General features: G+C 49.6%; 1 protein-coding gene across 8 annotated transcripts in view; it reads left to right on the forward strand.

Moving 5' to 3' along the window:
- The window catches only part of LIMD2 (LIM domain containing 2), a 286232-nt gene that overhangs the window by 62124 nt on the left and 208217 nt on the right, over window positions 1-15891 (forward strand). The window contains exons 1-2 of one of the 8 annotated variants that reach the window (XM_063959538.1): window positions 4850-4910; window positions 5258-5364. The exons of 5 other annotated variants lie outside the window; for them this stretch is intronic. The gene's annotated coding sequence lies outside the window, so the exon portion shown is untranslated. Of the gene's footprint in view, window positions 1-4849; window positions 4911-5257; window positions 5403-15891 lie in introns of those variants that run through there. 2 more of the 8 variants (XM_063959535.1, XM_063959533.1) reach the window with 2 other exon arrangements.

Raw genomic sequence — 15891 nt, forward strand, 5'->3', positions numbered from 1 at the left:
AAAACAAAACTATACAAGCGCTCTGTCAGCGTGGTTTGTTCCAAGAGTGGACAACTGGGAAGCAGACTTCCTCAGCAGACACGATCTCCATCCAGGAGAATGGAGCCTCCATCAAGAGGTCTTCACAGAAGTGACAAGTCATTGGGGAATTCCTCAAATAGACATGATGGCGTCTCGTCTCAACAAGAAGCTAAAGAGATATTGTTCCAGGTCGAGAGACCCTCAAGCAATAGCAGTGGACGCACTAGTGACACCTTGGGTGTTTTCGGTCGGTGTACGTGTTTCCTCCGCTTCCACTCATTCCAAAAGTGATAAAGATCATAAGAAGAACAAAGGTTCAAGCGATCCTCATTGTTCCAGATTGGCCAAGGAGGGCTTAGTGTCCAGATCTTCAGAAATTATTCATAGGAGATCCCTGGCCTCTTCCCCTGAGGGAGGATCTGTTACAGCAGGGGCCGTGCGTGTTCCAAGACTTACCGCGACTTCGTTTGACGGCTTGGAGGTGAACGCCGGATCCTAGCCCGAAAGGGTATTCCCAAGAAAGTCATCCCTACTCTTATTCAGGCCAGGAAAGGCGTAACGTCTAAACATTACCACCATATTTGGAGAAAATACGTGTCTTGGTGTGAATCCAAGAAAGCTCCTACGGGAGGATTTCAGTTAGGACGTTTTCTCCATTTTCTTCAAGCCGGAGTGGATGCGGGCCTAAAGTTGGGCTCAATTAAAAGTTCAAATTTTGGCTTTGTCAGTTTTCTTCCATAAACAATTGGCCTCACTTCCAGAAGTTTAGACAGTCGTGAAAGGCGTATTGCACATCCAACCTCCTTTTGTGCCCCCTGTGGCACCATGGGAGCTTATCGTGGTGTTGCAGTTCCTTCAATCTCATTGGTTTGAACCTTTACAGGAGGTAGAGTTGAAATTCCTTCCTTGGAAAGTGGTCATGCTGTTGGCTTTGGCATCCGCAAGGCGGGTGTCTGAATTGGCGGCCTTGTCTCACAAGAGCCCTTATTTAATCTTCCATGAAGATAGAGCAGAATTGAGGACTCGTCAACAGTTTCTGCCGAAAGTGGTTTCATCGTTCCACTTGAACCAAACTATTGTGGTACCAGTGGCTACTGAGGCCTTGCTGGAATCGAAGCTTCTCAATGTAGTAAGAGCTTTGAAATTTTATGTCGCCAGAACGGCTCAGTTTAGGAAAACAGAGGCTCTGTTTGTCTTGTATGCTCACAATAAAATTGGGGCTCCTGCTTCCAAGCAGTCTATTGCGCGCTGGATCTGTCATACGATTCAGCAGGCTCATTCTACGGCTGGATTGCCGTTACCAAAATCGGTGAAGGCCCATTCTACCAGGAAGGTGGGCTCGTCCTGGGCGGCTGCCCAGGGGGTCTCGGCATTACAACTTTGCCGAGCAGCTACTTGGTCGGGTTCAAACACTTTTGCGAAGTTCTACAAGTTTGATACCCTGGCTAATGAGGACCTCATGTTTGGTCATTCGGTGCTGCAAAGTCATCCGCACTCTCCCGCCCGTTCTAGAGCTTTGGTATAAAACCCCATGGTTCCTGATATGATCCCAGCATCCTCTAGGACGTATGAGAAAATAGGATTTTAATACCTACCGGTAAATCCTTTTCTCTTAGTCCGTAGAGGATGCTGGGCGCCCGTCCCAGTGCGTACTATATCTGCAGCTATTGGCTGTGGTTACACACCGGTTGTGTTACGATTTTTGTCAGCATATTGCTGCAAATTCTTCATGCCGTTGGCTTGTGTCCTGTTGAATGCCACGTTCTGCGGCATGCTTGAGGTGTGAGCTGGTAAGATGCTCACCGAGGTTTAACAATAAATCCTTTCCTCGAAATGTCCGTCTCCCTGGGCACAGTTCCTTAAACTGGAGTCTGGTCTGGAAGAGGGGCATAGAGGGAGGAGCCAGGTCACACCATTTGAAAGTCTTAAAGTGCCCATGTCTCCTGCGGATCCTGTCTATACCCCATGGTTCTTGATGTGACCCCAGCATCCTCTATGGACTAAGAGAAAAGGATTTACCGGTAGGTATTAAAATCCTGTTTTCCTCCACTGTGATCAGTAGCTGGAGGATTTGCTGATCCTTGTAGTGCCATTTTGGAGGATCCTGGTCAGTAAGCTCTCTATTTAGAAATACATGCGTGTATAACCCAAAATGGTGTTATAGATGTATCTTCCTACATCTAGCCCAGAGGTTCCCAAACGCGGCCCTCAAGGTACCCCAACGGTCCAAGTTTTAATTGTATCCATGCTTGGCCACATTGGACTTAATTAGCACCTCTGTCAATTTGATTTGATCATCTGTGCTGAGCCATGTATATACCTAAATCATGGACTGTTGGGGTACCTTGAGAACCGCGTTTGGGAACCTCTGATCTAGCCTGAATACGCCATGTAGCCTGAGATGTCTGGCATGAGTGAACCGCAAAGTCCCGTGCAACTCTGCTAATGTCGGGTGTCTCGGTTGCACCACAATACGACTAGGACAAACAAGGAGACTGTGCTGATTCATGTGATATGTGACACATGTATATGTCCTCTTACATATTTGCTCCGTGCGCTACAAGTCACATTACACATAACACTTGAGTGCCATGTGTCTCTGTAGCGTCTTTTTTCTTTTGTTTTGTTTTTTTTCGCAAAAATGTGGCAGCATGCCTATACAGTATTCTGTATCACCGTGATTGTATTTGCATACAAAATGCTATGTGGCATTTCGGATGCAGATATAGCCGCAATTGCACACAAAATATAGACATGCTGCATATCATTTTAATCAACAGGATCTCGTGCATCCTATTGCATTAATTTGTGACTAAGACTCATTTTCGAAGGAAATAACGCAAAAAAAAAGACCTTCGCACTACCGATGCCATGGCTTTAACACCTTCAGTGGTGAATTTTCAATTTAAAAACACACCTGGGGGGGTGTTTTTAAATTGGTGTGGGAGTGGGGGGGGGGGGGGGGGGGAGATGCAGGGAGGGCGAGTGATGGGGCAGGGCGAGGGGAATCGCCTGGTGATTGCCAGCCCCAGCGCTGATTCCCGGCCGCCTTTCGGCGCCTGGGAATCAACATAAGCCATTATACAGCTAAGCCCGCCCCCCCCCCCCCCCACACCCCACCCACCCCCAGGGAATCAGCAGTCAGTATACGTGGAAATCTGTCAGTGCTGGCTACCCTGGAAGATTTCCCTGCATACCACCGAAGGGGTTAGGAGCTGTTTAGCGTGACTGCAGCAAGGATGTAAGAGGACACATCTATATATGGAACAGAACAAACCGTGTCGGACTGGGGCATGAAGGGCCCACCGGGGGAATGCTGTTGTAGGGGCCCATGCTTAAGGGTGTGGCCAAGCTCCAGTGGGGGCATGGCCAGCCACCGCAGAGGTTTGGATAACCATTGCAGAGTACATGTTCTATGCCCCTTGGTTAATGTATAATAAACCAAATGATTGTGAAGTATAATGTAACATATATATATAAAGCATAATTCAAGTATACTGGGATAGTGTGTGGAACCTGATCCCTAGATGAGGAGGAGGGCCCACATGCAGTGGGGCCCACCGGTGGTTTCCCCTGTGGGCCAGTCCGACCCTGAGACCAGAACTTTAACTGGAAAAAAGCTGTGGCTGCTACCTTGTAGCACTTCATATACAGATTCAAAAACTCAGTCGCTCACAGATATACATGTGTCCTTTATCAAATTAATCAGTACAGTCTTGTACGTCCTAGTAGCATTGCGTTGCGACTAAAATGCATATTCAGCAAAAAAGATGCCCAATCTCATACCAAAAGGGGTTGTTTGACGTGACTGAAGCAAAGATGAATGAGGACACATCTGTATTATCTTGTAGTGTAGGATCAACAGAACAGAGGCACCTTGTAGTGTCTGTTGGCTTACCTTATGTTTGCACATATATGTATCTCTGCATTTTATTGTAGGATGTAGGATGCAAGTCTCTTTCCTGGTCTTTTGCAGTGTGTTGGGGGATTTATTTTTTTATTTTTTTATTCTTGTCTAGATTTACCCCTCCTTTTGTATGCACCTGTGGTGGGCCAATAAATTGAGTAAAGTTGAGTACACACCAGGGTGACGGATTTGCCGTCTGTCCGGTCCGCCAATCTATCTGATGATCGGTAGATGCATAGACACTCACCGATCGTTGGCCCGAGTTACATGTGCTCACCCAGTTGTGATGTCAGTCACTGGCGGCCTCTGTAGCAAGTGTACAAACCGCATGATGCACTAATATATCTGCAGACATAAGATGTGATATGTTTCTGAACGACGATGTTCAGACATATAGGCAGTACACCCCCCCCCTGACGCGCCCACGATATATTGGCCATTTAATTGAACTCCTGATATATCGGCCAGTGCGTACCCAGCATTACTTACATTCTGTGTTTCACAGTTCTGTGAACCATGCAGTGCCGTAACTAGACATTTTAGCGCTGTGTGCAAGAAACCGCATCGGCGCCCCCCCCCCTTATTTAAACAGGGCCAGTGCGCGCCGCAAGCATGCCCCAAAAATATGGGGCGTGGCTTCACAGGGAAGGGGCGTGGCCACAAAATAATACCAATTCACGGCAGACAGAGTCCCCTTTTTACACATTACGCAGGTAGAGCACCAGGGGCGGAACTGTGGGAGGCAGTGGAGTCGGCTGCCGCCGGGCTCCTGACCACAAGGGGGCGCATCTCCTCCACTGTCTCCCGCAGCCTGAGAACTGCGCTGCTATTGTGGACGGAGGAGCAGTCACTGACACGGAAGCTGCCTCCTGTAGGGAGAGATGGCACTGGCTGCAGCTAGGGGGAGCTCCAGAGCACAGCTCCTCTTCTAGCCAGCCGAGGGAAGCTCTCTGCTCCGTCAGCCTGATGATGAAAGCCAAAGGTAGACACTGTGTGGGGGGTAGGGGAGAGGTGTATTTGGGGGGAAGCACTGTGTTTTGTGTGTGCTTGTTTTTAAGTGAGGTGTGTGTGTGTTTTTAATGAAAGTTGTGCATTCAAGTAAAAGGCATGTGTGTGAGTGATGTGTGTGTGTGTAAGTGAGAGACATGTGTATGTAAGTGAGAGGCATGTATGTGTGTGTAAGTGGGAGGCATGTGTATGTAAGAGAGACTTGTGTGTGTAAGTGAAAGAGACGTGTGTGTGTGTGTGTGTGTTTAAGTGAATGAGGCGTTTGTGTGTTTTTTATATATATATCTAGTGTTCACGCTAGGTGTCTGCACCTTTTTTTAGACAGATGAATCCCACCCTGCCCGTTTTTGTGCGCCCTACCAACCCGCCGTTTTCTGCCTGCCGTACCCCGCCACGCCGCCAGACCCAGCCGTGCGCCGCCGGACCCGGTAAGCACATGAGAGTCCCCCTGGGCTAAATTAACCTTGTAAGTATTTTGCAGCTGTAAACTTCAGTCTCAGTGCTCTCTACCTGGTGCAGTGTGCCTCAGTGCTCTCTACCTGGTGCAGTGTGCCTCAGTGCTCTCTACCTGGTGCAGTGTGCCTCAGTGCTCTCTACCTGGTGCAGTGTGTCTCAGTGCTCTCTACCTGGTGCAGTGTGCCTCAGTGCTCTCTACCTGGTGCAGTGTGCCTCAGTGCTCTCTACCTGGTGCAGTGTGCCTCAGTGCTCTCTACCTGGTGCAGTGTGCCTCAGTGCTCTCTACCTGGTGCAGTGTGCCTCAGTGCTCTCTACCTGGTGCAGTGTGCCTCAGTGCTCTCTACCTGGTGCAGTGTGCCTCAGTGCTCTCTACCTGGTGCAGTGTGCCTCAGTGCTCTCTACCTGGTGCAGTGTGCCTCAGTGCTCTCTACCTGGTGCAGTGTGCCTCAGTGCTCTGCCTGGCGCAATGTGTATAACGTGCTCTATCTGTCGCAGTGTGTAGGAGGTTCTATCTGGTGCAATGTGTATTAGGTGCACTACCGTGTGGTGTAATGTGAATTGCCACTATTATGAAACAACGCCGCTAGATTTTTGGAGCGCGCCTTCGGCGCGCACTGTCCATGTTTTGGCCCATAGGTATGGGAGCACCAAGCATTATAGTATGTACCTAAGTTTGCCCATCCCTCCCCGTGATCAGCACCCTGCCGTAAAAAAAATCCTACAGTGAACACTAATTATATCGGCACACCACTGCGCCAAAGCATCTCCATCGAGACCTGCTGGCGGGTGAGGGAGCACTGTAGGTGTACTATAATGGTATGCTGGTGTCTGTTTTATTGTAATAACTGACTTGGTGTGCATCCACTTTGTATGTGTATCTATATTACTACTGGGAAAGGTACCTGAGCACGCTGCTACTGTTCACCCTTAGTGCCGGATAGCTACATATGGTATGTGTGTGTATGTGTATATGTAGGGGGGCACCAACATTTATCATGCCTCCGGGCGACTGGGACGAACTTACGCCACTGTAGAGCACCTTACATCCCCCTCCCTACTCTTAGGGTGTAGTGTAGTGTAGTGTAGTGTACTGTAGGGTAGTGTAGAGTACTGAAGTGTAGTGTAGTATAGTGTAGATTAATGTAGTGTGTAGGCACGTTCTGCCTTCCCTCCAGGTGATACTTGTTGTAATTACCCACTAAACAGCCTCATTTACCCTGATCGAGGAGAGGAGGGGGTTAAACAGAAAGAGACCTTCGGTTATTCATAATATGCAGCTTATGCTGCTGCCCTTGGCTGCGAGACATTGGTGTCAGTGTGAGAAAAGCCAGCGCTGAGGTGACCTGTTGAAAGAAGGAGCCGCGCTGCGAGTTACTGCAGCGCTGACAGGCTCCAGTAACTTGCGTCTCTCCCCAGTGTTTACCTGCTCCTGACGAGGCGAATCCAGCGGGGAAGCGGCAGCCGCGGCGTAGAAGGTCCGTGATGATAGGCGCAGCCCACCCTTAGAGGCGGTCCCGGGCAGTACTTGGAGTGCAGTGACTGGCCTCCCCCTGTGCCTGTTCGGAGCGGAGGCGGAGACCAGGAGCTTGCGGCTGCGGGTACCAGGCAAGCGGGCGGAGCGTCAGTCAGTTGGAGGGGAATATGCGGCCACTCGGGGAGTCGAGGTGTATGTAGAAGGTGCAGCCACAGGGCAAATGCACTGTGGGCAATGCACCTTCTGCACACACCTAGTTACGGCACTGGTACACATATACCCCCCAGTGCCAGGTACACATATACCCCCAGTGCCAGTTACACATGTACTCAGTGCCAGGTACACATGTGATGCCCCCCCTGGTTATTTGCCCCCTAAACAGCCCCATATACCCCTGCTCTAAGATGGGGGGAAAGTTGAACAGAGGGACTGTTGGTGTCTGCTAATTGCAGCTTATCCTGCTGCCCTAGGCTGCAAGAAATTGGTAGCAGTGTGAGCACAGCATACACATGGGGATGATCTAGGACACTCTCCCATGCGCACGCTTTACAACTGCTCGTGGCCCTGGTGGGAAGCATCTGGGGACCCAAGACTGAGCTGATATATAGAGGGGCTGCTGAGGACCGTTAGAGCACTGAGGAGATGACTGGCGGGACAGAGTTGCGCTCTGTGTGGCCGCGCCGTCAGGCTCGGGAGTATAGCTAGCCGCAGTACTGATTTGTTCCAGGCTAGACCTAGCAGCGGCTGGGAATCCAAACCATGGAAGCAACAGCCTGTGGGTACATCCTGCCGAGGTGATGGTGGTGACAGGTGGAGGTGCTCCGAGGGGCGGACCTGAGGCGGGACCTAGCAAGCAGTGAACCGGCCTCCTCCCGGGTGACTGGATCAGAGGCGGAGACTGGGAGGTGTATTCGCCAGTGAGATTCACCCATTTTACCACTTAAGGCAAGTGGGAGGAGCAGCTGCACCTGAGTGACATTTTCTGCAGCTTCTACACTGTAAGTGCGCCAGGAGCAGGGAGGGAGCAATCGCAGCCAGCCAATGTGAAGGAGAGGGGCAGCTGAAGCAGCGCTGCCACCAATTACCTAGCGCTGCTGCGGCTCCCAAGTCCCCCTCCCTCCTCCTCCTCCTCCTCCTCCTCCTCCCCTGCCCCCGGAGCTGCTCCTCTCCGGTGGCAACACACACACACGCACGCGCGCGGCTTGTAATGAGTCAGTTTGACTCATTACAGTGCTGCTGACTTTACACTGAGGATGCGGGCAGTTGCGCCCTCAGGGTAACTGCGCTGTGTGCCAGGCACCGCCGGCACACACGTAGTTACGGCCCTGGAACCATGTATGTGATCAGTAGCTGCAGAGTATGTTAATCCTTGTTGTGCTATATTGGAGGATCCTGGGGTTCCTCTAGGTAAGTTAACTCTCAGTTTAGAAATGCATAAATATACAATCCAAAGTAGTGCTATTATCATGTAGCGTAGGACCACCAGAGCAGAGACTCCTTTCCGTGGCTGGTGTCTTACCATGTGTTTACAAATGGGTGTAACAGAGATCTCTGCATTTTATTATTATCTAGGCTGTATGTCTCTTTTGCTAGCCTATTGCAGTTGGCAGGGGGTATTTCTTCTTTATATAAGATGTCATGCCTAAGTGTAGGCTGTGACCAACCCCACATGAACTTGTACAGAGGGGAAGCATTTCTGTTTCCACTTTACAAAAGGATTTGAATAATTGCGTGGAGTCATGATGGGAGAAAGTCTGCTGTAGGTGTTAATTTTTACTACTCATCCTTCCAATCCAAGTTATGTGCTTTGATTACCATTTACTGTAATCTGTGCATATTGCATTCAGCAGTGGAATAAAATTAGTGGGAAAAGGTTAAAAGGTCCCTAGTGACCATAACTCCAAAGTAATTAAGGTATGCGGGGTGCCAGGCAAAAGCATACTCTTATTTCAAACTGTCAGGAACACATGTAGGTGCAGTCTAAACTGCAATAAATTTTGCATACTTATAGGCCCTACACATTAGGCGATTTCACTGAAAGTGAAAATTAATTAATGAACGAGATATCGTTCATATCTTTCAGTGTGTAGGCACCAATGATGAACGATGCGCGGCCCCGTGCTTGTTCATTGTTGGTGCTGGGTCACTTATACATGATGGCCAATATGGACATTCTCGTCCATATTAGCATGCATTGCTATGGGGCCGGGTGCCAGGGGGGGAGTGAAGAAATTTCTCCCCCCCCCCCTCCCTTCCCCACGCCTTGGCGGCATATCGCCTAATGTGTAGGACCCTTTAGTTTTAAAATTCAATAGTCTGCCAAATCCCCTGAATGCAGTTTTCAGGTTGTGGAGCAAAGCGGGCGAGTCAATGATTTGGGCTTGTGGTCATGTGCAAAAAGTGTTAATTTGTGTTCCTGACGTGCTAAATGGATTTCAGAAATATTTTGGTAAAATTTGATGGCTGTCACCAAAGCCTCCATACACAACACAAATGACAGAGGCGACAATGGGCCCCCCCATCTGGTACCAATTCATAGAAAGCAGTTAGTAACCCGACAGACGAGATCCCGGTGGTCGATATACCGACGCCGGGATCCTGAAGTACGAGGCAATGCTGGCATCAAGATACCGACGCCGCACAGGATGGGGGGGGGGGAGGGTTAGGAGGTTAGGTTTAGGCAGAAGAAGGGGGGTTAGGGTCAGGCTGCGGGGCCAGGAAGTTTAGGGTTAGGCACCAGGGAGGGAGGGTTAGGGCTAGGCACATAGAAGGGAGGTTAGGGTTAGGCATCAAGCAGGTAGGGTTAGGTTTAGGCAGCAGGGAAGGGAGGGTTAGGCACAAAGCGGGGAGGGTTAGGGTTATGCACCACCAGAGAAGGTTTGGGTTAGGCATCCACAAGGGAGGGTTAGGGGGGGGGGGGGTGTTAGGAGGTTAGGTTTAGGCAGAAGAAGGGGGGTTAGGGTCAGGCTGCAGGGCCATGAAGGTTAGGGTTAGGCACATAGAAGGGAGGTTAGGGATAGGCATCAAGCAGGGAGGGTTAGGTTTAGGCAGCGGGGAAGGGAGGGATAGGCACAAAGCGGGGAGGGTTAGGGTTATGCACCACCAGAGAAGGTTAGGGTTGGGCATCCACAAGGGAGGGTTAGGGTAGGGGGCAGAGGAGGTTTAGGGAGCTAACTGGGGGGCTGTCGGAATTCTGATGGATGGGATGCCGCTGTCTGTAGTCTAACCGCCGGCATCCTGTCCATCGGCAAACAATACTGATCCCCAATTCTTATGTCAAAGGCCAAGATTATTTGGAGACCGGTGTGTCCCAAGGCCACGGCCAACACAAAACCAACCTGATCTCCATGAATCAACTGAGAGAGAAAAAACTGTACGTGATTTGCTAGAAGTTTAGCATACTGTATAGCCCCATATCAATAAAAACAATAGAGGTAAGGTGCCACTTGCGCTTGTGAGCAATAATAGTAAAAGGGTCACGAATAGACCTATAAAAACACTCCCTTAATATTTTAGGGTGTCAGCTAACCCCTAAGTATTTAAGCATCGGTAAAAATGCTATACATAGAAATATGGATATAGGGATAGGGGTGTCAGCGACCCATGGTGTTTATAACATTAAAAAAGAGGCTAAAATGAAGATAAACCCGGATTAGGGACTGGAAAATATGAATCTTAATATTGAGCAAAATAAGCCAAAATACGATTTTAAACCTACCGGTAAATCTTTTTCTCGTAGTCCGTAGAGGATGCTGGGGACTCCGTAAGGACCATGGGGTATAGACTGGCTCCGCAGGAGTCATGGGCACTTTAAGAAAGACTTTAGGTATGGGTGTGCACTGGCTCCTCCCTCTATGCCCCTCCTCCAGACCTCAGTTAGAGAAACTGTGTCCAGAGGAGATGGACAGTACGAGGAAAGGTTTTTTGTTAATCCAAGGGCAAGATTCATACCAGCCACACCAATCACACCGTATAACTTGTGTATCCATTAAACAGTTAACAGTATGAAAAAACAACTTAGCATCAGTCCAAAACTGATGAAACTATAACATAACCCTTATGTAAGCAAAACCTATATACAAGTCTCGCAGAAGTAGTCCGCACTTGGGACGGGCGCCCAGCATCCTCTACGGACTACGAGAAAAAGATTTACCGGTAGGTTTAAAATCTTATTTTCTCTTACGTCCTAGAGGATGCTGGGGACTCCGTAAGGACCATGGGGATTATACCAAAGCTCCCAAACGGGGGGAAGAGTGCGGATGACTCTGCAGCACCGATTGAGCAAACAGGATGTCCTCCTCAGCCAGGGTATCAAACTTATAGAACTTTGCAAAGGTGTTTGAACCTGACCAAGTAGCAGCTCGGCACAGTTGTAGTGCCGAGACCCCTCGGGCAGCCGCCCAAGACGAGCCCACCTTCCTAGTGGAATGGGCCTTAACCGATTTTGGTAACTGCAATCCAGCCGTAGAATGCGCCTGCTGAATCGTGTTGCAGATACAGATAGTCTGCTTTGAAGCAGGGGCGCCAACCTTGTTGGCTGCATATAGGACAAACAGTGCTTCTGTTTTTCTGACTCTAACCGTTCTGGCCACGTAAATTTTCAAAGCCCGGACTACATCAAGGGACTCTGAATCCTCCAAGTCTCGCGTAGCCACAGGCACCACAATAGGTAGGTTCATATGAAAAGATGACACCACCTTAGGCAAGAACTGAGGACGGGTCCGCAATTCCGCCCTATCCATATGGAAAACCAGATAGGGGCTTTTTTGAAACAAAGCCGCCAATTCCGACACTCGCCTAGCCGAAGCCAAGGCTAATAACATGACCACCTTCCAAGTGAGATATTTTAACTCCACCGTTTGAAGTGGTTCAAACCAGTGCGACTGAAGGAAACTCAACACCACGTTAAGGTCCCAAGGTGCCACCGGAGGTATAAAAGGAGGCTGAATATGCAGCACTCCCTTCACAAAAGTCTGTACTTCTGAGAGAGAAGCCAATTCTTTTTGAAAGAAAATGGATAAAGCCGAAATCTGAACCTTAATGGATCCTAATTTTAGGCCCAAATTCACTCCAGTCTGTAGGAAGTGAACGAAACGGCCCAGATGGAATTCTTCCATAGGAGCATTCCTGGCCTCACACCAAGAAACATATTTTCGCCATATCCGGTGATAATGTTTCGCTGTCACGTCTTTCCTAGCCTTTATCAGAGTAGGGATTACCTCATCCGGAATGCTCTTTTCCGCTAGGATCCGGCATTCAACCGCCATGCCGTCAAACGCAGCTGCGGTAAGTCTTGGAACAGACAGGGCCCCTGTTGCAACAGGTCCTGTCGCAGAGGAAGAGGCCACGGATCTCCCGTGAGCATTTCCAGCAGATCCGGATACCAGGCCCTTCGTGGCCAATCTGGAACAATGAGAATTGTTCTCATTCCTCTTTTTCTTATTATTCTCAACACCTTGGGTATGAGAGGAAGAGGAGGAAACACATAGACCGACTGGAACACCGACGGTGTCACTAGGGCGTCTACTGCTACCGCCTGAGGGTCTTTTGATCTGGCGCAATACCTCTGTAGCTTTTTGTTGAGGCGAGACGCCATCATGTCTATCTGGGGCAATCCCCACTGACTTGCAATCTGTGCGAAGACTTCCTGATTAAGTCCCCACTCTCCTGGATGCAGGTCGTGTCTGCTGAGGAAGTCTGCTTCACAGTTGTCCACTCCCGGAATGAACACTGCTGACAGTGCGCTTACATGATTTTCCGCCCAGCGAAGAATCCTGGTGGCTTCCGCCATTGCCACTCTGCTCCTTGTGCCGCCTTGGCGGTTTACATGAGCCACTGCGGTGATGTTGTCTGACTGGATCAGAACTGGTTGGTCGCGAAGTAAGTTCTCCGCTTGACGTAGGGCGTTGTATATGGCCCTCAGTTCCAGGATGTTGATGTGAAGACAAGTCTCTTGACTTGTCCAAAGTCCTTGGAAGTTTCTTCCCTGTGTGACTGCTCCCCACCCTCTGAGGCTCGCGTCCGTGGTCACCAGGCTCCAGTCCTGAATGCCGAACCTGCGGCCTTCAAAAAGGTGAGCACTCTGCAGCCACCACAGGGTGATCAGCTGATGAATTTGTAGATGTGACCCGGACCACTTGTCCAATAGGTCCCATTGGAAAGTCCTTGCATGGAACCTGCCGAAGGGAATGGCTTTGTATGTTGCCACCATCTTTCCCAGTACTTGAGTGCAATGATGTACTGACACTTGTTTTGGCTTCAATAGGTTCTTGACTAGAGTCATGAGTTCCTGAGCTTTTTCTATCGGAAGAAAAACCCTTTTCTGGTCTGTGTCCAGAATCATGCCCAAGAAGGTCAGATGAGTCGTAGGAACCAGCTGCGACTTCGGGATATTGAGAATCCAGCCGTATTGCTGTAACACCTTCAGTGAAAGTGACACGCTGTTCAGTAACTACTCTCGTGATCTCGCTTTTATGAGGAGATCGTCCAAGTATGGGATAATTGTGACACCCTGCTTGCGCAGGAGCACCATCATTTCCGCCATTACCTTGGTGAAAATCCTCGGGGCCGTGGAAAGCCCAAACGGCAACGTCTGAAATTGGTAATGACAATCCTGTACCGCAAATCTCAGGTACGCCTGGTGAGGTGGATAAATGGGAACATGAAGGTATGCATCCTTTATGTCCAGAGATACCATAAAATCCCCCCCTTCCAGGCTGGCGATGACCGCTCTGAGCGATTCCATATTGAACTTGAACCGTTTTAAGTATAGGTTCAGGGATTTTAAATTCAAAATGGGTCTGACCGAACCGTCCTGTTTCGGGACTACAAACAGAGTTGAGTAGTATCCCTTCCCTCTTTGAAGCAGGGGAACCTCGACCACCACTTGTTGAAGACACAATTTGTGAATAGCATTTAACACTATCTCCCTTTCTAGGGGAGAAGTCGGTAGAGCCGATTTGAAAAACCGGCGAGGAGGCACCCCTTCGAATTCCAGCTTGTATCCCTGAGAAACAATTTCCATTGCCCAGGGATCCACCTGTGAGTGAACCCAGATGTGGCTGAAAAGTCGAAGACGTGCCCCCACTGGGGTGGACTCCCTCAGTGGAGCCCCAGCGTCATGCGGTAGATTTTGCAGAGGCCGGAGAGGACTTCTGTTCCTGGGAACTAGCTGTGTTGTGCAGCTTTTTTCCTCTGCCCTTACCTCTGGCAAGAAAGGACGATCCACGTACTCTTTTGCTTTTATTTGACCGAAAGGACTGCATTTGATAATGTGGCGCTTTCCTAGGCTGTGAGGGAACATAAGGCAAAAAATTCGATTTACCTGCCGTAGCTGTGGAGACGAGGTCCGAGAGACCTTCCCCAAACAATTCCTCACCCTTGTAAGGTAAAACCTCCATATGCCTCTTTGAGTCGGCATCACCTGTCCATTGCCGGGTCCATAAGACTCGCCTAGCAGAAATAGACATAACGTTTATTCTGGAACCCAGTAGACTAATGTCTCTTTGAGCATCTCTCATATATAAGACAGCATCTTTTATATGCCCTAGGGTCAATAAAATGGTATCCTTATCTAGGGTCTCAATTTCCGCTGGAAAGGAATCTGTCCATGCTGCTACAGCGCTACAAACCCAGGCCAACGCAATTGCCGGTCTGACTAATGTACCAGAATGTGTGTAAATGGACTTCAAGGTAACTTCCTGCTTGCGGTCAGCAGGATCCTTGAGGATAGCCGTATCTTGGGATGGCTTTTTTGCTAAGCGTGTCAATGCTTTGTCTATCCTAGGGGAGGATTCCCACCGTATCCTGTCCGTTGGCGGGAAAGGATACGCCATAAGAATCCGTTTGGGAATCTGCAGTTTTTTGTCTGGAGATTCCCAAGCTTTTTCACATAATTCGTTCAACTCATGTGAGGAGGGAAAAGTTACCTCAGGTTTCTTTCCCTTATACATGTGTACCCTCGTGTCAGGGACAGGGGGTTCCTCTGTGATATGCAAAACCTCTTTTATTGCAATAATCATATAACGAATACATTTAGCCAATTTTGGCTGTAACTTTGCATCATCGTAGTCGACACTGGAGTCAGAATCCGTGTCGGTATCTGTGTCTCCTATTTGGGATAGTGGGCGCTTTTGAGACCCCGAAGGTCCCTGCGACATAGAGACAGACATGGGTTGATTCCCTGGCTGTTCCCTAGCTTCCGCTTTGTCTAATCTTTTGTGCAATAAATTTACATTAGCACTTAAAACATTCCACATATCCATCCAGTCAGGTGTCGGCGTTGCCGACGGAGACCTCACATTCATACGCTCCCCCTCCTCCCTAGGCGAGCCTTCTACCTCAGACATGTCGACACACGCGTACTGACACACCACACACACGGGGAAACTCTTATCTGAAGACAGTTTCCCCACCAGGCCCTTTGGAGAGACAGAGAGAGAGTATGCCAGCACACACCCCAGCGCTATATGACCCAGGAAGAAACACAAAATGTTTACCCAGTAGCACCTTTTATATGTATATGCGCCAATTATGTGCCCCCCCCCCCCCCCCCCTGGAAAACCCTCTGTCACCGTGAGTAAGCAGGGGAGAGTCCGGGGAGCTTCCTCTCAGCGCTGTGATGTGGAGAAAATGGCGCTGGTGAGTGCTGAGGGAGAAGCCCCGCCCCCTCGGCGGCAGGCTTCTGTCCCGCTCAAAAATCTTAAAAAACTGGCGGGGGCTCTTTATATACATGTACAGTGCCCAGCTGTACATGTATATATGTATTTTTGCCAAAGGAGAGGTTTATATGCTGCCCAGGGCGCCCCCCTGCGCCCTGCACCCTTACAGTGACTGTCGTGTGTGAGGTGTATGGGAGCAATGGCGCACAGCTTTACTGCTGTGCGTTACCTCTGTGAAGATCAAGAAGTCTTCTGCCGCCTCTGAAGTCTTCTTTTCTTCTCATACTCACCCGGCTTCTATCTTCCGGCTCTGTGAGAAGGACGGCGGCGCGGCTCTGGGACGGACGGCGAGCGTGAGACCTGCG

Source organism: Pseudophryne corroboree, chromosome 3, assembly GCF_028390025.1.
Source record: "Pseudophryne corroboree isolate aPseCor3 chromosome 3, aPseCor3.hap2, whole genome shotgun sequence".
NCBI lineage: Eukaryota > Metazoa > Chordata > Amphibia > Anura > Myobatrachidae > Pseudophryne > Pseudophryne corroboree.